Raw genomic sequence first — 24447 nt, 5'->3', positions numbered from 1 at the left:
CCAATTTTCATACAGCTCCTTTTCTTTGAAATCTGTTAACAGCAGAATAATTTTCAGACCATCCAATTGCATAGCTGATTTAGTTATTGCCTGTGTCTGGATGTCTTCTTTAGATTGATTTGAAATTGTTACAAATTCATTCAATCTTTTATCCAATTTTGTATTTAAAACTTGTAAGTTGGCAAACATTTTTTTCAAAACTTTCCAAGAAGACTTTAATGTTAAAATCACCTGAGTCCCATCTCTCTTTTATACCTCCTTTTAGGAGCATTATAAAAGATACATAGTATATAATGTTCAAAATCTTTTATTGTTGCTTTGCTCTTTTAGTCCAATTTTCACAGCAAAGTGTAAACACTTCCCTTTTGAAGACAAAGAAAATGGATACTCCACAACAAAGGAGGAACAAAGAAGCTGAGCTAAAAACTCTCAAAATAGAGTGCATGGAAAAGAAAAAAAAAGATAAAATAAAGCAATAGAGTTCTGTTAGGAAAACTAATAAAATACAAAATCCTTAAAGTAAAAATCCAGCATAGATCAGTTTCACTACAAAGTAAAGAAAAAGAAGACTCACTCCGCAGATTTCCTTGCAGTGAAAGAGAAAGTATTTTAAAGCACCAAAATAAAACAATAAAAATTTATGATTGTAGGCAAACAAAGAGGTATAAAGTAAGTCAGTATTCAGCTAGGCTATTAACAATTAGACTTAAAAAGTGATGTGAAAAACAGAAGGTGCATCTAAAAATACAAGCAGCTGCAAGAAAAGATGCAGACCTGACCATTCTGGCTGCTCTTACTGTGAATTGGAACCCTCCAGATTTCTGTCTCTAGGCAAGTACATAGTCATCTGAGGGATATCGTTGATCATTGCTAGTTACTTCTGTTGAAATCTGGGGAAACACTGCCAAAGAACCAGCTTTGAAACAAAAACCGCTGCTTGTCAGCAGGGAGGGGAAAAAAACCCATCTTCAGGACCCCATTTTCTGGGATCTCAAAAGTAGCCTTCCTGTGGAGTAGATTCCTTGTCTGGTCTAGCTGGTGGGGTGACATCAATCTTGTAATTTTCCTTTCACCATTTTGATAATGTGGCTCATCTACCTCTCTTAAGGTCAACTTTGTTATTCTCTACAGCAGGGGTCTTCAAGCTTGTCCCTTATAACTTGTGGACTTCAACTCCCAGAATTCCTCAGCCAGCATGCCTGGCTGAGGAATTCTGGGAGTTGAAGTCCACAAGTCATAAAAGGGACAAGTTTGAAGACCCCTGCTCTACAGTGACCCAGACTCACAAATAGGGTTTCAAATCGAGTTATCTGGAATGCATCATCCTTAGAAGACATCAGAGTCTCTTAGATGACAATAATTACACACCCACATTTGCCAACATTTTGTACAGTTTAGTTATTTATTTATTTGAATCCTGTTTTTACTATTTTTATGAATCATTCAAGGCACCAAATATATCCAGCTCACCTTCCTCCTTGTATTTTCCCAACAATAACAACACTGTGAGGTGAGTTGAGCTGAAAGAGAGTGATTGACTGAAGGTCACCCAGCTGGCTTTCATGGCTAAGGTGGGATTAGATCTCACAGCCTCCTAGTTTCTAGCCTGGTGCCTTAACCACTAGATCAAACTGGCTAATTTTTGTCCATTTTCATCCTATCCTCAAACTTTTCTGTTTAGGGAAATGGTTGAGAATGTGATTGCTTAGAACATAAAATCATAGGGCTGGAAAGAACCTCAGAGGTCTTTTAGTCTAATCCCCTGCTCAAGGTAGGAGATCTTACACCATCCCAGTCAAATGGTTGTCCAATCTATTTCTGAAAACCTGCAGTGATGCAGCACCATGAACTATGGGAGGCAAGCTATTCCATTGATTAATTGTTCTCACTGTTCGAAAAATTCTCCTTACTTCCAGATTGGATTTCTCTTTAACAAGCTTCTACCCATTATTTCTTGTCCTATGCTCTAGTGCTTTGGAGAATAGATCAATCCCCTCTTCTCTGTGACAGCCCCTCAAGTACTGGATGACAGTTATCATGCTCCCCCCCATGCTTTTCTTGGATATACTAGACCAGTGGTTCTCAACCTTTCTAATGCCGCGACCCCATAATATAGTTCCCCATGTTGTGGTGACCCCCAACCACTTATAAATCACCGGGTGCCAGGGGCGTGGCCAAAGAAAAGGGGGAAAAAATGGCGGACAGCCTTATTTGGCGACCCCCGTGAAATGGTCGTTCGACCCCAAATGGGGTCCCGACCCACAGGTTGAGAACCACTGTACTAGACATACTAGTTCTAGACATACTTTGTTCCCTCAACCGTTCATCATACAATTTAGACTACAGACCCTTTATCATTTTTGTTGCTCTTTTCTGCACACTTTCTAGGGTCTCAGCATCTTTTTTGTATCATGGTGATAGAACTGTACACAGTATTTCAAGTGTGGTTTCACTAATGAAATATAGAGCAGTCTCGTGATCGTGATGTTATCTTTCTGTTGATGAAACCCAGGACTACATTGGCTTTTTTGGCAGCTGCAGCATATTGCTGACTCATACTTAAGTGGTGGTCATCACCATTACTGCTCTTGAGCCAGGTACCACCTATTATATACCTATGTATTTGGTTTTTCCTGCCTAAGTGTAGGATCTTGCTTTTCTGATCACTGAACTGCATCTTATTGAATAGGGCCCAATGCTTAAGTCTGTCAAGATCCTTTTTAACTTGAGTCTGTCTTCCAAAGTATTACTGAGTCTCCCCAGCTTGGTGCCATCTACAAATTTAATGAGTTCCTTTCCTATCCACTCACGTAGACTATTTATGAAAATGTTGAAGAGTACTTGGCCCAAGACAGAACATTGAGATACCCCACTGCATGTTTCCCTCTATGTAGATATAGTTCCATTAAGAACTAGTCACTGGGTCCAGTTGGTCAGCCAATTGTGAATCCATCTGATAGTGGTACTGTCTATCCCACATTTTTCTATCTTAACAAAAAGTAGATTGTGGTCTACTTTGTCAAATGCCTTAGTGAAGTCCAAGTATACTACAGTATGTCCACTGGATTTCTCTGGTCCACTAATTTAATCTCTTTATCACAGAATAATATAAGGTTTGTCAGGCATGACCTGTTTTTAACAAATTCATCCTGGATTCTGGTAATCACCTTGTTCATTTCTAGGTGCTCACAAATCCTCCACTTGATTATCTTTTCCAGGATTTTCTCAGGTATTGATGTTAAACTGATTTGTCCATAATTTGTTCTGGATACATTTTTCCTCCTTTTGTAGATTGGAAACACATCTGTTCTTTTCCAATCCTCTGGTAGATCCCTGTATTACAGGAGCTTTGAAAGGTAACATTCAATGGGTCTGAGACTACATCAGCCAGCTCCTTCAGCACCTCAGGATGCAAACCATTTGGTCCAGGTGATTTATTCTTGTCTAGGGTAGCTAGGTATTGTCTTACTATTTCTTTGCCTATTTTGACTTGTGTACCTGTTCTATTTGCCTTGGTGCTATTGGCTATTTGTTCCTTTTATATAAAAACAGATGTGAAGGCGGAATTAAGTAGTTCTGCTTTCTCCCTACTACCTGTCACCTTCTTTCTATATGCTGCTATTAGTGGATCTATTGGTACCTTGACTTTCATCTTGCTCCTTACATATTTAAATAAAGTTTTAAAATTATTTTTGGAATTAATTCATTCTGGATCTTAGCTTTCCTGACTCCCTCCTTGCAGATTCAGGCTATTTGATGGTATTCTGCTTTAGTTTTATGCCCTTCTTCCATTTTTTTATATTTGATCTTTTTGTCCCTTAATTTGTCAGAGAGCTCTTTGTGCAACTATGCTGGTCTCATGTGTCTTTTGTTTGTCTTTCTCTGTGATATTATTATTTTTGGGACTTTCATTAACTCATTTTTCAGTTTCTCAAGCTCTTGAACTATTTTTCCTTTTAGGATATCCATCAATGGAATCTTTCATAGTCTCTCACTTAGCTTGTTCAAGTCAGTTCCTGGCCCTGTAGCATAGAAATATGATGTCTAAAGTAGTTCTAAACTGCATTAGAACAAGCATGTCTAATATACAACAATCAGAATAGAGTTGGAAGGGAACTTGGAGATTTTTTACTCCACTCCCTGCTCAAACAGGATACCCTATATCATTTCAGATAGATGGCTGTCTAGTCTTTTTCTTAAAAACCTCCAGTGATGAAGCACCTACAACTTCTGAAGGCAAGCTGTTCCACTGGTTAATTGTCCTCAACTTTTAGGAAGTTTCTCCTTAATTCCAGGTTGCTTCTCCCTTTGATTAGTTTCCATCCAATGTTCCTTGTCTTGCCTCCTGGTGCTTTGGAAAATAAGTTGACCCAATCTTCTTTATGGCAGCCCCTCAAATACTGGAATACTACTGTAATGTCACCCCTAGTCCTTCTTTTAGATAGAGCCATACCCAATTCCTGCAACCATTCTTTATATGTTTTAGTCTCTAGGCTTTTAATCATCTTAGTTGCTCTTCTTTGTACTTTTTCCAGTCTCAACATTTTATTTGTAATGGGGTAACCAAAACCGGATGCAGTACTCCAGTTTTGGATTTATAAAGCGGTACTAATACTTATGTGATTTTTGATTCTATGCCTCTGTTTATACAACCAAGGATTGTATTAGTTTTTTTTTTTGCTGCCGCCACACACTATTAGTTCATGTTAACTGATCATCCATTAGGATCCAAGATCCCTCTCACAGTTACTGTTTTTGAGCCAGATTTTGCCTAATCTGTACTGCCTAAGGGTAAAACTTTGCTTTTCTCCACATTAAATTTCATTTTGTTGGATACAACCCGTTGTTCAAGTCTGTTAACATCTTTTTGGATCCTGAGCTTGTCTTCTGGGGTATTGGCTATTCCTGTTAGCTTAGTGTCATCTGCAAATTTGATGAGTTCCTTTTCTATTCCCTCATTTAAGTCATTTATGAAGATATTGAAGAGTACTGGGCCTAAGAGGGAACCTTGCTTACTTCCCTCCATGTAGATGTACTTATCCTTTTTCTCCCTGCTTTCTTGCCCTTCAGTTGCCTGGTTACTGCTGGGGTTTCGCGTTGCTGATCTGGGTGCTCTGTTCTTGCTTAGCTGGTCTGCCACACTGTTCTCAGCCACTGCTGGTCTGCCGTGGTGCTCTCAGCCGTTGCTGGTCCACCACGCTGCTCTTAATCGTGCTCTGGGCAGTCTGCTCCTCTGCCACTTAGTTCTGCACAGCTACAACTCGAGGTCTGCCATGCTGCTCACAGCCACTTGTCTGCTGCCACCTAGCTCCATTTCACCACTGCTCAATAGCCTCCATTTGCACCACACTGCCTCCACTCAGGCTCGGTCACTGAGCTGTCTCTCCATCTCTCAGATGGGCTGTCTTTCCATCTCTCAGATAGGCTTGCCGGGCCACCTTTGGGCCACCAGACTGCCTCTCGGCTGGGACACTGGGTCACCTCTCAGCTGGAATATCTCTCAGCTGGGCTGTCTCCCCATCTTTCAGATGTGCTGCCAGGCCACCTCTCAGTTGGGACACTGGACTGCATTTCAGTTGGACCACCTCTCAGTTGGGCCACCTCTCAGCTGGGCCACCTCTCACATCATTAAAAAGATTTTTTCCCAAAATTTAAAAAAATCTAGAAGTTTATTTTCAAAATTCCCAAAATTTAGAAGATTTTTTTAAAAGAAAATTTAAAGTGATGTTTCTATTCTTAAGTATTAGTCTTCTGGAATAGTAGAGAAACAGTGCTGAAGAGACTTATACCATTCTGGACAAATGGCTGTCCAATCTCTTTTTGTGGATGTTTCTAATCCCAAAACATATTGAAAATGACAGGTGAATAAAATTTAGAAAGTAAAACAACATCTCAGCTGAAAAGAAAAAAGTATCTCAGCTGAGAGAGAAAAAAAATGAAATGTCAGGTTGTTAGTGTAAAAAAGATTATACAAATAGGTATATAATAAAAGATAATACAAAGATAGTCCATAAAAATCCACAAAATATTTAAAAGTATTTTAAAAAATTAAAAATATTGTAAAAAATATTGTGGTCCCTGATTATTGTAGTCCACAAAAGAAGGTAGAATGATAAATGCAGCTCAGTGCAATAAACGTTTACTATCCAGGCAATACAAATTTATGATCTGGCAGTAAAATTATACAATAGTTGTAAACAACTTTTTAAAATAATCACATAGTTTTCTCAGGATCATTCAATATATATATAAAATTATATTCAATTCATTCATGATTATTTAGTTAGTAAAGACTGTAATCCTTATAAATCCTTATAAATATGCAGAAATAAAAAGAAAAAAACACCCTTGCAAACAGATCTGCACAATTCATTGGAGTAGGGAGGAATACACTTATACAAACAGATATGTATCTAACTCACTTTGCAGTTATGTCTGGATACGTATGCACTGTTAATCGTAAAAAGAACTATGCAGTCAATATTGAAGAAAAACAGTTCAGTCTATATAAAGAAAATTTTCTCAATGCTGGGATGCTGCACTGTGTTTTGTCATCAGCAGACAAAGGAATAAAGGACATTGCAGACTGATCACACTACACAGAAGATCTCACCAGAATAAACTTTGCATTTAATAAATGTTTGATTTCCAAGATTTCTCGTCTCTCCAAGTCCACACTTTTTTTCCTGAAATCCTTGTTTCCTTCAAATCTGAAATGGTGATACCACAGCTGATATATTGTGTACAAATTTAAACATCATTTCCTAAAGATATTGATAGAACAGGTTCAGAGGAGGGTATCAAAAATTATGCTGTGAAAGTGAAGAAAAAAGAAGAGATGTTCAGTCTGAGAAAAGAAGACTAGAGGCTCTTCTTTCTTTTTAGAAAAGAAGACTAAAGAAGGGAACTAGAGGGTCAGCCATATGGACTTAATTCTCACTAACAGAGATGAAATAATAGAAATCGTTGAAGTAAGGAAACTTGAGGGGGAGTGACCATGCGATATTGGAATTTGACGTTATGCAAGCACAAGCAATAGAACAAAGCCAAACTACAATATTGAACTTTAAGAGAGCTAATTTCAATAAATTTAGAGCTTAGGAAGGATTCCATGGATGAGAATCCTCAAAAGGAAAACAACCCAAGACACTTGGGAAACTTTGAAAAGTGAGATTATAAAAGCCCATTCTACGACAATTCCAATGAAGAAAAAAAATAAGAGATTTCAAAAGAAACCAGCATGGCTGCACAAAGAACTTTCTGATAAACTGAAAGGCAAAAAGGGCAAGTATAAAAAGTAGAAAGAGGGGCACATAGCTGAAGTAGAATATTAGCTAATAGTTCTAATCTACAAAAATGAAATCAGGAAAGCTAAGATTCAAAATGAGCTAAGGCTTGCGAGGAAAGTACAAAATAATAATAATAATAAAATGCTTTCAACATGTAAAAAACAACAAAAAATGTCAAGGAAACAATTGGTTTATTAATGGAAGAAAATGGCAAGAAGGTAACAAGCAGCAATGAGAAAACAGAAGTGCTTAACTCACTTTTTGCATCTATCTACACAAAAGGGAAAAACAGTCCAACCTTTCAAAAAAAAAAAAACCCACTATAAAATGCAGATTAGGAATGCAAGTCAAAGTAAGCAAGAAAATGTAAGAGAACAACTCTCCACTCTAGACAAGTTCAAACCACCAGGACCAGATAGACCCCAAGCTTCTGAAAGAATTGTCAGATGTGATCTCCGAACCACTGAATCATATCTTTCAAAGATCCTGGAGCACTGGGGAACTACAGTACAAGATGACTGGAAAAGGGCTGATGTAGTTCCCATCTTCAAAAAGGGGGAAAATGGATCTAGGAAACTACAAACCAATCAGCCTGACATCAATACCTGGGAAGATTCTGGAAAAGATAAGCAATGAATCTATGAACACCTAGAAGCAAACAAAGTCATAACTAGAAGCCAACATGGCTTTATCAAAAAACAATCGTGCCAGACAAATCTTATTCTTTATCAATGTGACAAAATTAGTAAAACAGAGAAATGCTGTGGATATAATTTACTGCGACTTCAGTAAGGCATTTAATAAAGTAGACCACAGCCTACTACTCAATAAGATAGAAAAATATGGGGTAGACAGCATTATCATCAGATGGATTCGTAACTGGCTGACCAGCCTCACTCAACCTGTAGTCCTTAATGGAATTGCATCTACATGGAAGGAAGTATACAGCAGGGTACCCCAAGGCTCTGTCTTTGGCCGAGTACTCTTCAATATTTTAATGATTTAGACAAGGGGATAGAAGGGGAACTTATCAAATTTGCAGATGACACCAAGCTGGCAGGAATAGCCAACACTCCAGAAGATAGGCTGAAGATACAGAAAGATCTTGACAGACTTTGAACACTGGGCCCTATCTAACAAAATGAATTCCAGTGACGAGACAATTAAAATTCTACATTTAGGCAAGAAAAAACAAATCCACAGGTTTTTCTATCCCAAAGGTATTCTATTCCAAAGGTATAGAATAAGTGGTACCTGGCTCAATAGTAGTAACTGTGAGAGGCATATTGGAGCCCTAGTGCAGGGCTTTTCAACCAGTGGTATGCGTACCACTAGTGGTACGTCGGCACCTGGCAGGTGGTATGTGTATGATGGGTTGAACAGCACTGTAAAAAAAAGTGTAAAAAAAGTGTAAAAGTGGATGAGGTAAAGCTGCGGCAGCACAGCACAGGCTTGTGGGAAAGTCAGCTAGAACTGTGCAAGGCGTTGCCTTGATCCTACTGAGACCCTGGGATCGAAATGTGCAGCTCCAGCTGATTGGGGGGGCAGGCAGCCTCATGCAGTCTTCAGGCAGAGATTCAGCTGGAGCTGCACGAGGCATTGCCTGCCTGGGTCCTGCGGAGAGGCCAGGATCAGCGTGCGCAGCTCCAGCTGATGGGGGGGGAAGCAGCCTCATGCAATCTTCAGGCAGGGATTCAGCTGGAGCTGTGCAAGGCATTGCCTACCTGGCCCTGCGGAGAGGCCGGGATCAGCGCATGCAGCTCCAGCTGATTAGGGGGGCAGGCAGCCTCACGCAGTCTTCAGGCAGAGATTCAACTGGAGCTGTGTAAGGCTTTGCCTGGGTCCTGCTGAGTGGGAGAAAAGAGAGAATATAACAGGGGGAGAAAAGAGAGGATATAATGGGGGAGAGAAGAGAGGATTAAAAGGAGAGAGATGAGTATATAAAGGGGAGAGAAGAGAGGATATAAAGGGGGAGAGAAGAGGAGAGAAAAGGGGGAGAGAAGAGGAGATATAAAAGAGGGAGAACAGAGGATATAAAGGGGGGGAGAAATTTGTTAAATGAGTTTTGCCCCATTTTATGACTTTTCTTGCCACAGCTGTTAAGTGAATCACTGCAGTTGTTAAATTAGTAACATGGTTGTTAAGTGAATCTGATTTCCCCACTGACTTTACTTGTCAGAAGGTTGCAAAAGGGGATCATATGACCCTGGGTCACTGTAACCATCATAAATATGAATTGGTTGCCAAGCATCCGAATGTAAATCACATGACCCTGGGGATGCTGCTACGGTCATAAGTATGAAAAATGGTCATAAATCACTTTTATCAGTGCTGTTGTAACTTTCGACAGTCACTAAGCGAACTGTTGTAAGTCAAGGACTAGCTGTACTCTATCACTTTTTCCATTTTTGGGGGGGTCATCAAGTTTTTGACACCTTGCTAGGCGACTGGTAATACTTGGATATTGCCATATTCTAAAAGTGGTACAATCAGTGAAAAGGTTGAAAAACCCTATCCTAATGGACAATCCAAAAGTTGGAATTAAGATTGCCTGGAGAAATATCAACAACCTAAGATATGCAGATGATACCACTCTAATGGCAGAAAGTGAAGAGGAACTAAAGAGCCTCTTGATGCGGGTGAAGAAGGAGAGTGCAAAAGTTGGCTTGAAACTCAACATTAAGAAAACCAAAATCATGGCATCCGGCCCTCTCAATTCCTGGCAAATAGATGGGGAAGAAATGGAGGTAGTGACAGATTTTATTTTTCTGGGCTCCAAGATCACCTCAGATGGGGACTGCAGCCAAGAAATTAAAAGACGCTTGCTCCTGGGGAGGAAAGCTATGGCAAATCTAGACAGCATTCTAAAAAGCAGAGACATCACCCTGCCAACAAAAGTGCGTATAGTCCAGGCCATGGTTTTCCCAGTTGCAATGTATGGCTGTGAAAGTTGGACCATAAGAAAGGCTGAGCGCCAAAGAATTGAGGCCTTTGAACTATGGTGCTGGAGAAGACTCCTGCGAGTCCCTTGGACTGCAAGGCGTTCAAACCGGTCAGTCCTAGAAGAGATCAACCCCGACTGCTCTTTAGAAGGCCAGATCCTGAAGTTGAAACTCAAGTACTTTGGCCACCTAATGAGAAGGAAGGACTCACTGGAGAAGGGCCTAATGCTGGGAAAGATTGAGGGCAATAGAAGAAGGGGACGACAGAGAATGAGATGGCTGGATGGAGTCACTGAAGCAGTAGGTGTGAATTTAAATGGACTCCAGAAGATGGTAGAGGACAGGAAGACCTGGAGGAACATTGTCCATGGGGTCGCGACGGGTCGGACACGACTTCGCAATTAACAACAACAACAACAACAACAATGGACAATCACTTAAATATGAGCTAGCAATGTGCTGCAGCTGCCAAAAAAGCCAACACAGCCCTAACAAAGATAAAGAATCAAGATTGCGTGAAGTGTTGGTACCAGTTTATAATGCCTGGTAAGACTACACTTGGAATATTGCATCCAGTTTTGGTCACCATGATATAAAAAAGATGCTGAGACTCTAGAAAGAGTGCAGAGAAGAGCAACAAAGATGATTAGATGACTGGAGGCTAAAATATTTAAAAAACAATTGCAGGAATTGGTTATGTCTAGTTTAATGAAAAGAAGGACTAGTGGTGACATGATAGCAGTGTTCCAATATTTGAGAGGCTGCCACAAAGAAGAGGAGGTAAACCTAATCTCCAAAGGACCCTGAAGGCAGAACAAGAAGCAATGGATGGAAATTAATCAAGGAGAGAACCAACCTAGAACTAAAGAGAAATTTCCTCACAGTTAGAACAATTAACCAGCAGAATGACTTGCTTCCAGAAGTTGTAGATGCTCCAACACTGGAAGTTTTTAAGAAGAGATCAGACAACCATTTGTCCGAAATGTTATGCTTGAGTAGGGGGTTAGACTAAAAGACTCCAAGGTTCCCTCCAACTCTGTTATTCTGTTAAGACTGACATGATATCAGTGTTTATGTATATAAACGGGCATCATAAGAAAGAGTTTAATTGCCACAGAAACTATAACCAATAATAATTATTATGGTTAGTTACACAGTCAGCCATAGTGTTCAAGTGCTGTTGCAGTTTGCAAGTCTTCTTGTCAAGTCTGCCCTGAGTTGGCCCTTTTGGCAAGAAAGATCTAAACTCCATTTATAACGAAAGGTATACTTTACTAAAAGCCAAGTGGTTTAAGTACAGCAAAGTCAGAACTGAAGTTCTCATGCCAAACTTTCCCAGTTAACTTTCCTCATCCAGTTCCTTCTTGCTGGCCTCTTATTGTCCAATTATATTTGAATAAGTTGTTTTGGGAACTGTCTCTTCAATGGTGGGCTGGTTGCTGAGCAATTGCATTCCATTCCCAGCACTTTGACCTTGAAGGTAGATGAGTAGTTAGTCTTCCCCCCTCCTGACCGGCTCCCTCCTCCCCTCACAGTTCTTGGCAAAGTGGCAGTTAGTGAATGTGAAGCTCAAGCATACAATGGCAATTCTGTCATTCTTTTTTTCTAATGTTTTATTGATTTTCTAATTTTACATTTAAGTATTTAAAAAGCAATGTGGCAGCTGGGTTAATGAAAAATTCAATGACATACAAACATCTTTAATGCAAGTCTCAAACTACCACATTAAATATTTCCTCTCTTTTCCCCTTAGTATTTACTGTCTCATGTTTAAACTAATACAATTCTTATTATATCAATTAAATAAAAATAATATTTTTACATTTATCAATAATTTTTAGCTTATACATATGCTGGTTATTTTAACACTCAGTCTTTATAGACAATCAATGTCCTAATTAGTTTTTCCCAATTTTTAGTTTTCCATTAATATTTAAATTTAACATTTAATATTATAATTTCCAAGTTTTAAGTGACCAAAGTTCCCTTTATCACAATTCATCACAAAGTCTAGTATTCAGGATACACATCTTATCTATTTGAAGATATTCTATTTCTCACCATCTTATATCTAATTAATGATACAGTGTAACATTCTTATTTTATATTAATTTCCAAATGTCTTAAATTTAGTAACCAAAATTTCCCTTATTTTAACATCAAATACTTCCTCTCTTTTTTTCTTAGTGTCTACCATTTAAGCTAGTACAGTTCTTATTATATCAGTTAAGTAAAAACATGTTTATTACATTTATCAATAGATTTTTGGTTTATATATATCTTAATTATTTTTATATTCAATCTTTATGAACCAATCAATATTCAAATTTAATTTTTGATATTTATACTTCCAAGTTTTAAATGACCAAAGTTTTTTTATCTCAGTTCATAACAAAATCTAGTATTCAAAGTACATATCTTGTCTGTTTAAGTATATTCTATTTTAATCCTCACTAATGAGTCAAAACCCCAATTTTCTTCAGCCTTATTCTAGCTTTCTTTCTTTGCCAACTCGCCTTCCATATCCGTGCTTTTAAGTCATCAAATAGTTCTCTCTCTGTTATTATATATGGTGTTTGAGATAAAAAAGGCCATCCAGTCTCCATTTTTTTGGAAGGGTTAACAAATTGTCTCTCTATTTTTCCATCTCAATGTAGTTGTGCTGAAATGTTTATCTTCCCTTCAGTCTGTTCTTCTTCTTGATCCTCAGGTTTCTTTTGGTTTATATAGAAAGTCTTTTCCATTTTCAGGGTTGTCAGTCCCTTTTCTGGATTTTCCATTAACTGTTTGTTGATCAGTTGAATCTTCTATCATAGTATTTAATTATTCTTCTATTATATTCTGTGTAGTTGGTTCTTTAGTTGTAATCAAAGTTTGGGTTTGTATATCTAGGCTGACATCTTGTTCTTTTCTGCAGCTTCTTATTTCATCAATAGCTGTAAGAATAGTTTCATAAATTGCTTTCAACATAAAAAGAATCTGTTCCTGATCTTCTTCCATGTTCTCTTAGTGCAGATGTGTCAAACTGCCGGTCTGCAGGCCGGATGGGTCACATGGAAGACGCGCCCACCCCATTGCCAGCAATGGCAAAACCAGCCCGATACATTGCACGACATCATGTGACGTTGCGAGTTTGACATGCATGTCCTAGTGGTGTGTTAAATTAAAAGCTTTACAATCAGAGAATGAAAATAATTTTGTCACTGAGTATAAAACACAGCTGGGCTTCTCACAGCTGATATCTGCCAAGGTTGCAAAAGTCTTATCTATAGAATAGGCTCCAAGCCAAGTCTCTTTTAGACCATAACAAGTTGCAATATCAGGTTTAGCCACAAGATGTTGCCCACACCATTTAAGACTTTGGGGATTTTTTTAGTCCAAAATTTTTATAATTCTTTCTCAATTTTACTTCTTTTTTGTAAGTAAAAAACCCAAATCTTCAATAAGAATAAGAAATCTTTTAGTCCTCAAATTTTAGAAAGATAAAAATCCAGTTCAAATCAAGTTATTTTTTTAGCATTTTAAACTTCCCTGGATAGTCAGTTACTGCTGTTTTTAGAGGGTGGGATAGAATTTCCCTTCCCTCTATCCACAGGGGGAAAAATACTTTGGGCAGCTTATACAGATGGCAAAAATAATTAGGATTGAAGAGAGGTTCAGATCTCACCCAGTCTCGTCCGTGCTGCTTTGTAGGTGTCTGGTGATAAATTTAACTTCAGCTGTCTGCAGCCTAGTGATGGGCCATATTTCTATGGCCGGTCTTTCATCCGCCAGTTTGAAGGGCTGCCCCAGATCGAGCGGAAGAGTTACTGTCCTCCCATGATCAAGCGGGGATCCCCTCCTTGCTTGTCACCCGTACAGGGTGACTTTTGACCCTTTCCAGGGTCCCCCAGTGATGCGAAATCAAACATGGAAGATGGAGCTTGCCCTTCAAGTGGCCGCGGCGGCAAACTGGAAGCCAGCAGTTCTGTCATTCTGCCTCCTTTGGGAAAGGGTTAGACCTGGAGACAGTGTCAGCTAAGAAATATTTCTCCCCTGACAGGCATTCTAAGGTGAAGTTAAACTGATTAAAATACTGCACCTATCTCACTTGTTTAGGTGACAGCTTCCAGGGAATCTTTGGTGCTCCTAATTTCTTATGGTCCATCCACACTTTGAAAGGGTCTTGCTGCCCTCTAGGAAGTGCCTCCACATGAGCAATGCCCATCTCACTGTGTAGGTTCCTTTTCCCATACTGTTCACCTGTGCTCAGCCTCAGAGAGTTTTCTGGACATGTAAGTGCAAGGTTGCCTGCACCCTTGTTGGTCCTTTTGGAGAAGAACAGTGCCTAATGCAGCATCACTGGCATCCATTTGGATGATGAATAGGTCATTGGGATTGGGATGCTTAAGGATGGGTTCGGCAGCGAACAGTCTCTTGAATTTTTCAAGCATCGCCTGGCATTCCATGGAACTTTTAAGTGGCTACCCCAGTCTAGGTTTCCCTTCTCCTTTGGTCTTGAGTAGATTGGTTATTTGCAGGGAGATCTGAGCAAATGGCAGAATGAATTGTCTATAAAAGATTGCAAAGCCTACTAAGTAAGTATTCAATTTAGTTTTGTGAAACTCGCATTTGGAGAGCTTCATATACAATTGAGCAATAAGATTTTTTTCTAAAAACAGCCTTCACTAGTTTCATATGCTTGTCCATGGTTTCTTTATAGATTAGAATGTCATCTGTGGTTCGCGGCAGTGCGGTCAAGTGAAGGGAGTTGTCCCTTTGCCAATCGAGTTTCCCCTGCCAGTAGAATCCTTAGAGCAGTGGTTCTCAACCTTCCTAATGCCGTGACCCTTTAATACAGTTCCTCATGTTGTGATGATCCCCAACAATAAATTATTTTTGTTGCTACTTCATAACTGTAATTTTGCTACTGTTATGAATAGTAAGGTAAATATCTGATATGCAGGGTGTATTTTCATTGTTACAAATTGAACATAATTAAAGCATAGTGATTAATCACAAAAACAATATAGCAATGCTCACTGGAGAAGCTTACTCTTCCTTGTTCAAAAATGTTGGGACGGAAGGAAGGGGAAGGAAGGAAGGAAGGAAGATTGAAGGGAAAAGGAAGGAGATGGAGAAGGAAGGAGATTGAAGGGAAAAGGAAGGAAGGAAGGAAGGAAGGAAGGAAGGAAGGAAGGAAGGAAGGAAGGAAGGAAGGAGAAAGATTGAAGTGGAAGGGATGGAGATCAAGATGGATGGAAGGAAGGAAGGTTGAAGGGGAAAGGAAGGAGATGGAGAAGGAAGGAGATTGAAGGGGAAAGGAAGGAAGGAAGATTGAAGGGGAAAGGAAGGAGATGGAGAAGGAAGGAGATTGAAGGGGAAGGGAGGAAGGAAGGAAGGAGAGAGATTGAAGGGGAAGGGATGGAGATGGAGATGGAAGGAAGAAAGGAAGATTGAAGGGGAAAGGAAGGAGATGGAGAAGGAAGGAGATTGAAGGGGGAAGGAAGGAAGTAGAGAGATTGAAGGGGAAGGGATGGAGATGGAGATGGAAGGAAGGAAGGAAGATTGAAGGGGAAAGGAAGGAGATGGAGAAGGAAGGAGATTGAAGGGGGAAGGAAGGAAGGAAGGAAGGAAGGAAGGAAGGAAGGAAGGAGAGAGATTGAAGGGAAAGGGATGGAGATGGAAGGAAGGAAGGAAGATTGAAGGGGAAAGGAAGGAGATGGAGAAGGAAGGAGATTGAAGGGGAAGGAAGGAAGGAAGGAAGGAAGGAAGGAAGGAAGGAAGGAAGGAAGGAAGGAGAGAGAGATTGAAGGGGAAGTGATGGAGATGAGATGGAAGGAAGGAAGGAAGATTGAAGGGGAAAGGAAGGAGATGGAGAGGGAAGGAGATTGAGGGGGAAAGGAAGGAAGGAAGGAAGGAAGGAAGGAAGGAAGGAAGGAAGGAAGGAAGGAAGGAAGGAAGGAGAGATTGAAGGGGAAGGGAAGGAGATGGATGGATGGAAGGAAGGAAGGAAGAAAGGATTGATCTTTGGAGAGTCATGTTTTTCGAGATGGTGATGAACTGCAACTCCCAGCATTCCCCACTCTTCCACAGTGCTTTTTAGGGCTGCTGGGGATGGTAGTCCAGTAAGCTCTGGAGACACACACAGATGCTCTCCGACACCAAGGGAGGCAGGCCGGGCGGCGCGGGGGAGGCTCCAGTGCAGCACGGAGGGCGGCCAGGGGCAGAGCACGGCCGGGAAACCAGGAGGCGTGGGGACCGGCTCGGTGCCACAGCTCAACTCAGCTCAGCCAGCAGCAGCAGCAGCAGCAGCGCTTTGCTAGAGCAGGGCGGGAAGAGACGGGGTGGTGGTGGCAAATCGTGAAAGCAGTGTCCACACATTCAGGGTGCAAACGCCTTGGACAGTTTGACTCCCCCACCTCTTTATTTACTGATCTGCCACAAGCTCGTGCAAACAAGCCCCGAGGAGTTCTGAACGAGCGATTGTTTTAAAAAAAAGCTTTAAGCAACGAGGCAGAAAGGGGAACTCGCTCACGGCTCTTTTTTTCCCTTTCTCGGTGACTGGGAAGGCAGCAGCCAGAGACGCGGCTGCACAAAGGGAGGCAGAGAGAGGGGTGAGGGGGAAAACCTCACTCAATTTTCGCCCTTATCAGACCCGGTTCCCTTCTGGTCGACTCCCACCCACCCACCCCTTCACCTCCCACTACAGATCAACGTTACCCCTTGGAAGTATTTCGCAAGCCTTTTTTTTTTAATCTTGGCCCTGCGCTTCTCCCAGATGGAAGGCAGGCAAAAGGACCTGAAAGACGCCGAGCAGGAGGTTCATAGCTGTGGCGATGCATCAGTAGCTGCTCTGCGATGGGTAGCGCAGCCCTGCCATGCTGCTGAGGTGGCTGCTTTCCTGTCTGCCCAAGCTGGCTGGTGGAGTTAGCCTTGAGCAGAAATTCTCACTAGTGTCTCAGTTCCTAAGACCATCAGAAATATGTGTTTTCCGATGGTCTTAGGCAACTCCTGTGAAAGCGTCGTTCAACCCCCAAAAGGGTCGCAACCCACAGGTTGAGAACCGCTGCCTTAGAGGGTTGAAAAGACGATCTGGAGGCTTCTCGGATAGTTGCAGAGGAGCAGCGGCTTCCTCTGTACACCGAGTATCTCCTTTGGGCCGACAGGGTAAAGATCAGCCAGTAAAATGGCTGATCATTTAGCTGCGCCAACCGTAAGCCATAAGATCATCTAAGCAAGCAGACCCACCGTGGAAAATTTGGTGAGATTTTTTTTTACCTCTATTTTCTTCTTTTTCCTGTGAAAAGTTTTTTTTTTCTTTTTGGAATTATTTCCCTTTTTGTTGAAGCGGCGTTTTAAATGGGGGAAGAGAAGCTTAAGAAAAGGTTGAAATCCATTTTTGATTCTGTTTTTGGATACTTGGGACCCCCAAGAAAATTCTTTAGAGAGATTTAAGACCCTGTGTATTTGGAAAGTATTGTTTTATTTTTTATGGCATCCGAAAAGACTGATTATTGGATTAACTTTGATTATTCGTCGGGGGACATTTTCTGTTGAAACTAGGTATTGTTCTTGCTATTTTTTTTCTTTTGGAATTTATACAAAGGAAAAAGATTAAGAAACTTGGGAGGAGATGGATATCGACTGATTGCCTTCAAATACAGTCTCCCTCAAAAAAGTAATTGTCTTCAAATATGATAAAAATGGAAGAAACCCATCTAGATTCGATTTATAAATATATTTTGGACAAAATTTTAGAAAACACGGAGATGATAATTGCCTGCAAAAAGGAGATTTCTTTACATCGACAAAGTCAAGCACAAGGTTTAAGTGAAACTGTAGTTTATATTTAAGAGACTTGCTCTCAGTCCACTGAGATGGAAGAAGCAAATGCACAGTTGGATTATCAATTGATACTGGGAAAAAGCCTTGATATAAATGGACAGATGATCTATAATAAGTAAATGGAGGAGTTCACTTTAGAAGGACAAACTGATTTGCAGGCACCATTTGACTCTCTGATAGAGGAAAAACTATTGGAAGAAGAGCAAAATTTGATTAAAGAGGACTATATTAAAAAAATGATTTCAACTAAAGTTTATGGGAAATGACGTTTTGGCACGAGCTTTTCAGAATGACTATAACTCTTATATTACACCAATAAAATGGATAATGGGAGACCTTCTGTTGCTATGTACAGTGTGGCAGGAGACAATGGGAGAGCTATTTGCGGAACTAGAGGCTTGACTATGGAAACCTATTTGGAATAGAAAGAAACCCAGAATAAGATATAAATATTAAATTTGAGATTATAATCATGGATGGTAAAGGTATTATAGCGAATCAGACTGTTTTGGATTTGGTTTTTGCTAAATGGGAGGCTATTATGAAATGATTTAGAACTTAATATTGAAGTATAGTAAGAATATGTGTTTCTTTTTTGTGTGTATGTTTGTTTCTTTTTTGTGTTTTCTTTTTGGAACGAGATGGAATTAACTAATCGGAGAATTATTGAAAAAGAATAGAAATATAGCTGAGAAATGTAAGAACTTAGTTTTGGAGCTAATGTTTTTAAATAAGAGGAATTTGGGGTCCCTGAACAGTAAAATAAATAGGTTAGTTTAAATTCTAATATTTGAAAAATTAATGAAGTTTAAAACAGGATTTTTGAGATAGATAAGGAGCTTTTGCAAATGTTTATTGATTAATGAAATTTATATTCAGCGATATATTTAATGAAAATCTGTGTTAGAAATGTATTAATGAGATTACAATAATTTAAACATAGAGAGTGTTAGTTTTGATTTAAGCATTTAATTTATATATAGCAATATATTAATGAATGAATTGGTTATAGGATTGTACTAATTTGATTATTATATGGATATTGAGCAGTTGAAAGCTTTTATTGACCAAGGAAACTTATATTTAGATATATTAATGAATGAATTTATTTGAATCTATTTGATTATGATATTCTACATAGATAGAGAGGGAAATTTTAAGAAATATTGTGTGAATTGTATATTTATAATGTTATTGTTTCTTTTGTAACCGACCACCGTATCTCCACGCTGGTTCTTAAGCTTCTGTTGGTGAAAATGGAAAACTAATAAAAATTGTTTATAAAAAAGAAAAAAAAGAATGTCATCTAAATAAACCAGGATGCCATTGAACAAGTGTTTAATCAGGGCTTCATTAATCAGTTACATGAATACAGCAGGTGCTCCTTGTAAACCGAATGGGAGGACCTGAAATTGGAAGCAACCTAGTGGGCAATTGAAAGCAGTCTTCCATTCATCACCTTCTTTGATTCATACTTGGTAATAGGAATCCCTTAAGTCCAATTTGGTAAAAGTTTTCCCCTTGGCCAGGTGACTCAGTGTATCCTTCATCAAGGGCAGGGGATATACATTTTCCACACAAATAGCATTGAGCCATAGTAATTCATACATAGTCTCAGAGAGCCATCTTTCTTGTCATGAAATAAAATGAGAGCCACCATGTGCAACTTTGCCAGTTGGATAAATCCCCTGGCCAGGTTTTTATCAATGAAGGTTCTGAGCCCTTCTAATTTCTTTGGTGTCATCGAGTACAGCTTGGGCTTTGGTAATTTGGCACCAGGTAGAATTTCAATGGCACAACCTGTGGTGTGGTGAGGAGGAAGCACATCCAATTCTCACTCACTAAATACTTCTTCTAGACCCCAGTACTTTTTAGGGATGAGGCCAACCTATAAGGACCTACCTCAACTAAGCCACCCAAGAAAGTAGATCTCTTGAAACAGGCATTGTCTCCAAAGGAGCTTTTATTTGGTGCTAGTGACAGTAGGGAATCAAGGTGGAATCTGAGAGAAAAACCTGCAAAGCAATATATTAAAAGCAACATTCAATACTCCTCCCCCCAGAGTCCCAGTGTTCATTTGAATCCCAGCCAATCCACAGGTAGCATCGTGTTTTGGTAACTGGTCTTTTCAGTGGCTCCTCAAGGTCTCTCTCACTTTTGATTTCTTCTGGCTCCAAGCACAAACCATCTCTCAGATAAGGAAGAGACATTCCATCCCTTGGGGGAAGGGCATCCTGCAGACACTGTGAAGCAATCCCAAAAGCTCCCCCCTCCCAACAGAATGGCAAGCCACAAAGAAAGGCCACAGAAAGGGAAAAATAGGCATAGGGTTAAAATACATTTCTTTGGGGACCTGACACAACTACTCCATCTTGTTTGCAGGTTGGTGCTGCACTATTTCCTTTCACTTTCTTAACAAGGGGAATGAGATTGCACAGCTCCATTTTCACTTTCATTTTTTTTATCAGAGTTTTTCGGAGGGATTTTCAAAAATCTTTTTTTTCAATCTACTTAGGGATTCCACCTTTCTAGTCAAGCGAGACTAAGGATCATAGGTCACTCCATACCAGGGGTTACAATAAAGCTAATCCCATCTCTACGTGGGATCCAATTTTCATTTCTTGAGGCTCAGTCATGAAAGTCACAGGCCTCCCCCTGCCAGTGAACCACCTACTTGGCTAAACACTATTGGTGTTTTGAGTTCCCAGAGGTGCATTCCGAGTCTCTCCACTACACTGAGATTAACTAGACAGCAAGTGCAGCCAGAATCTAACAAAGCTGTTAGTATGCTTTTTCACTCTGAGGAAAACACCACCATCTCTACAGTCACCATCATCAATCTTATGTTTCTACTTACCAGAGGGTCGTCGTCTCCACCACTGTCACTTTCCGTGATTGGCTTCGGGTCTTTAGTCAGAGATCCCTTGCCATCGCTAGATGATCGAGTGAATTCTATGACCTTGACCCCTTTGCATGGTGCTTCCTTGGGTTTGGAAGCTGTCTTAAAACAGACTGCGACAGTAGCATCATCACTATTAATGCTTTCTGTTTTATGCTTGTAAGATTGCTGTTAACATATTCCAATGTTAGTTCATCATCTGGATGTGCCGTGACAAGTGTTTCATAACTTCCTGATAAACCACTAAGTAATAGTGCTGCGACATGAAAATCTTTTATTTCTTCTCCTACACCTCTCAAGTGTTCAACCATTTCTAAGGTTTGTCTTATGTAATCCTGCACATCCTGACCTTTCATCAGCTTGGTATAACTTTCTAAACAGTTTACTGCTGTGATTAGCTCTTTCATGCACCTTTTGTAATCCTTCCCACATTTCTTTAGCAGTTTCACATTTACCTATATGTATGATTTAATCATCTTCTATGCTAAGAGATTGTGCTTTGAAGTTTCTGATCTTTCTCTATCCACTCATCTGAAGGATGTTCTGGCCTAGCTTCATTTATTTTATACATTTCCATGTATGTTCACTTATTAGCTGCATTTTTGTCTTGAATTTTCAAGAGTGGTAGTTTTCAGGTCCACCATGCAGGTGTCTTGCCATTTTGTTGGAGGGAGGGGGAGGAAGGCTTCTGGCATTCCTTGCATGCTTTCGCTTTAGCTGTAACTGCTTTGGAATTAGGGAGGGGAACTGTGTTCAGAAAAGAAACAGACTCCTCAGCCGGTTCCAGTCTGGTTCCAAGGGCGTCATGCCCTGAGAGTGATCTGTTATCTACCCAGCACCTCAGTGTTCTCATAACATCTCTATGGCATCATATTGACTGCTGTTGCACTGGTCAGGGGGTTTGGGGTTTGGGGAAAACGAAAGAATTGCTTTGTGCAGGACCTTCAGATTCCGCCTGACTTTTCTGCACCCATTATCTCTCAGTAAAAGTTCTTTTGATCAATCCTAATAGAGTCAAGAGTTTTGCTTTCCTGATGGACCAGCTGGGGCAGATCATTACAGTAGTTCTGGTTTGTCAGATTTACAAGTGAAATCTTTGTTTCAGCTTTGTTACTGGTCATTTTTTTTTATTTATCTATTTTGTTACAGTCTTCTTTCTGTTGCTGTATCTTGCACTTATTTTCTGTAGCTGGCTATGGCTGGTTTGTTCGGTTCTGTGCTGAACTTTATATTTCTCCTCTAATCTGGACTTATACTGGGTTTATACTGGGTTATCTCTGGTTTACCTCTGGTTTACCTCTAGGCTGTTTATGCTGCTGCTACATGCTTAGATGCAGTCTCTGGTTTATCTCTGGTTTTTATACTGGGCCCATAACCTGTTAGAAATTCTGTTTTGTTATATAGAAATGGTAGCAGAGGATTATTATATAGCCATACAGATTCATAGCAGAGGATGGTTACATAGTCATAGTTATCAAATAAAGTGTACAATGTACAATCTCCATGGGCCTTGCCTCTTAATGGTTTTAAATGTAACTTTCAGAACATAAAAGACCATAGAGTATATATTGTAGAAATTATACCTACTAAACTTACAAACATTGCCATTCACTGTCTGAATACTTGTGTAGTTGCTGAAATACAAAATACATTCCAAAATGTATTCCAACAAATCCAATAGCCATTCTTCTATAGCAGGGGTTCTCAACCTTGGCAACTTTAAGACTTGTGGACTTCAATTCCCAGAATTCCTCAGCCAGTTTCAGGAATTGAAGTCCACAAATCTTAAAGTTGCCAAGGTTGAGAACCCCTGTTCTATAGTTATCTATCTATATGCATCTCCATTGTCAGTCATTTCCAAATTTTTTCTCCCCAGAGTTCTCCTGGTTGGGTTTTAAAGCAATTTATATAAACAAAGAACTGATAATCATTTCTGTTTGCTTGATCTGAAATATATTAATATTTTTAGCTATTTTATTCTTTTAGTCTTGAAAATTACTCAAAGAGTTCTATTCAATAATTCTTATTCTGACTTCCAGTTCCGGATTGTGGCCTGTGCAGCCGTGTGGAGAGACTCCTCTCTTTGCCAGCTGCTTTCCCTCTGCCGGTAGACCCTTAATCGGGTCGAAAAGTCGCCCTGGAGGGGTGACTGCCGTTGAGGAGGCCCTCATCGACTGTGGAAGGGCAGCAGCTCCTTCCGCGGTCCGAGATTGCTCCTTAGGGCTGATGGAGAAAACATTGGCCAGTAAAATGGCTGATCACTTTGCTGCTGTAACCGAAAGTCAGAAGAACATCTAAGCGTAAAGAACCACTGTGGTTGATCCGGGTGAGACTTTCCCCCCCCTCTCTTAGCCCTTTTCTCTTTTTTGTTTCCTATAAAAAGCATTTTTGGAACTATTTCCCTTCTTTGAGAGAGTGGCGTTTGTTAGTGTGGGAAGAGAAGCTTTGAAAATGAAATGAAAATTAATTTTAATTGACTATTTTCTATTTCTATTTACTTTGGGGTCTTGAAAAAATCCTTATTGAATTTTATTACTGGATTTAGTTTATATGTGAAGAATATTATTTTTTCCTGATTTTGTCAATGTCATTTTTGGTGTCTGGGAAGAGATTTTATAGTCTACTGAGGACACCTTGTGGAGAAATTTAAAATTGCACCTTTTTTTGCTGTTTGATGTTGAGATTGGTTTTGACCTTCAGATCATCATAAAAGGTAAAAGACACAGAAATTCAACAGCTGTTAAATTGATGGGGATGGACACTGGCTAAATGTTATTAAATACAGCTTCCACTAAAAGATAACAGGCCTGTTTCTAGTTACTATTGAAATGGAGAAACCCTATTCACAACTCAACTGTAAACCTATATTGGAAAAAATCTACGAAGCCACTGAGCAAATATGTCTGCAAATAAAAGAGAGTACTACAGAAATAAAAAACAGAAACTCTACTTTGAACTTACAAACCGACCTTCAGATTTCATCTGACTATTCTACAGACCAAAAAACAACAGAAGAGGAATTAATCAACATTAAAGAAGATTCTATGTCATTCTATATACAACCTATTGAGATTTCTGATAATCAAAAAATGACTGTAACTAAACCATACACAATTTCAAAACTAACAGAAATGGACGTGCAAATACAACTGATTGAGAACTATGACAATTTTGATAACCAACTACTAACCACAAAATTGGACATAATTGAGTGTCTTACTCAGCAGATTCAAATGTCGAGACTTGAACTTTTAAAACAACAAGGGATTATCTACAAAGGAATCAGGTCCCTAAAACAGAGGAGGGAACGCTCTTTCTTGACTCAAATGATACCACAAGGATTAAGGAGAGATTTATTTGTTGATATAGAGGCTCTGTTATGGAAACCTGCTTGGCACAAAAAGAAAGCTAAAATAAGATATAAGAATGTGACCTAAAACTGTATACAATGGGTTTAAAAGGCTTTTTAGACACGGATTGACTCAAGGTT

At 39.6% G+C, this 24447-nt stretch overlaps 1 protein-coding gene across 2 annotated transcripts in view; it reads left to right on the top strand.

The window, feature by feature from the left end:
• Positions 1-24447, top strand: part of ALOX5 (arachidonate 5-lipoxygenase) — a 195086-nt gene that overhangs the window by 38693 nt on the left and 131946 nt on the right. The window lies entirely within an intron of this gene.

This window comes from Crotalus tigris, unplaced genomic scaffold, assembly GCF_016545835.1.
Source record: "Crotalus tigris isolate CLP2741 ecotype Arizona unplaced genomic scaffold, ASM1654583v1 scf7180000024339.11422700, whole genome shotgun sequence".
Classification (NCBI taxonomy): Eukaryota; Metazoa; Chordata; class Lepidosauria; order Squamata; family Viperidae; genus Crotalus; species Crotalus tigris.
This window is presented reverse-complemented; position numbering and strand designations above follow the sequence as displayed.